This window comes from Cynara cardunculus, unplaced genomic scaffold, assembly GCF_001531365.2.
Source record: "Cynara cardunculus var. scolymus isolate 2C unplaced genomic scaffold, CcrdV1 Un_Scaffold_4615, whole genome shotgun sequence".
Classification (NCBI taxonomy): domain Eukaryota; kingdom Viridiplantae; phylum Streptophyta; class Magnoliopsida; order Asterales; family Asteraceae; genus Cynara; species Cynara cardunculus.
In genome coordinates this window covers 41197-42422 of record NW_020201981.1, presented here as the reverse complement: position 1 = coordinate 42422, position 1226 = coordinate 41197, and positions in this window count along the sequence as shown.

The following is a 1226-nucleotide window of genomic DNA, read 5'->3' as shown; positions in this document are numbered from 1 at the left end:
AAATTAATTTTTCAAATATTTTAAATTCAGATGTCTATCTAGATGATGAGGTTGATAAGTTTGATATTTCAAATAATTTACCCAGTCATGAAGATTTTATTGTTAAAAACAATATGACTGATGATTCTGATTTACCTTCAGATTTTACAAACAATTTTAATCACAAACCTGTTTCCGAGGAAGTTTATTATAAAAAGATTAAAACCAAAAAGAATCCAAGGAAACAGAAGAAGCTTACAAAGAAAATGAAAGTTCGACATTCTAGTAAATCTGATAATTTTCTTTTTCCTTATTCAGATAATGCATTGAAATTAAAGACTTATTGGAGAGTAAAAGAAGAAGTCAAATCATCTACTCAACTGAAGAAGAATAATTTTACTAAATCCATATTAAATGATTYGAAATTGAATAGTTCTATAACAAGATATTTAATTGATGAATTATTTGATATTGGAAATAGTAAAAATTGTTGTTCTCCATGTAGAGTAAATGAATTATTTCAGTCTTTTACTTCTTTTAGACCATATCGTTTCATGCATTCAGTGCTATCTTATGTATCTAAAAGTGCTGAAAAGAAAATATCTTATAAAAATAAATGGTTTGGAAGTTACAACATACCCCAACCCAATACAAACAATATAGGACCCAAGTTCGTTTGGGTACCAAAATCTACTTGATCTGATTTTCCAGGTATGTTCATCTTGTGCTGATCTGAATATCATTTTTGTGATACACCGATGCAGGGGGAGTTGTAATTTGTTCCAACCAAGGCTTCTGAACATTTCTGTTCAGAAGCCGTGCTTTACCGAGTGTGGTTTCTAAACACTCAGTTTAGAACTCGTGCTTAAAATATTTTTCCTTTTAAAATTTTGAGCTTAAATGTGTTTTCTAGGGGTAGTCTCTAGAAAATTTTTTAATAAATCTTTTTCGGTAAATGAAATTTTTTTTGGGAAACGAGTACATTTTCTGAACAGGTATTCTTGAGATTTTACTTGCGTAATTTCTCGTCGTACATAATTCCAATACATGTTTCAGCTATTCTTCAAACTGTTATTATCACATCTCTTATACGAAAATCTTTTTCGGTGATAATACACTCGTTTGTATTCAAGATTGTTTTCTGATATTGTTTTTCTTTGACTGATACACATTCATTCATTTTTTTTAAATATCAGAATCTGTAAACTTGTTTTTACAGATATTCATTCATTTCTCTCATATATACT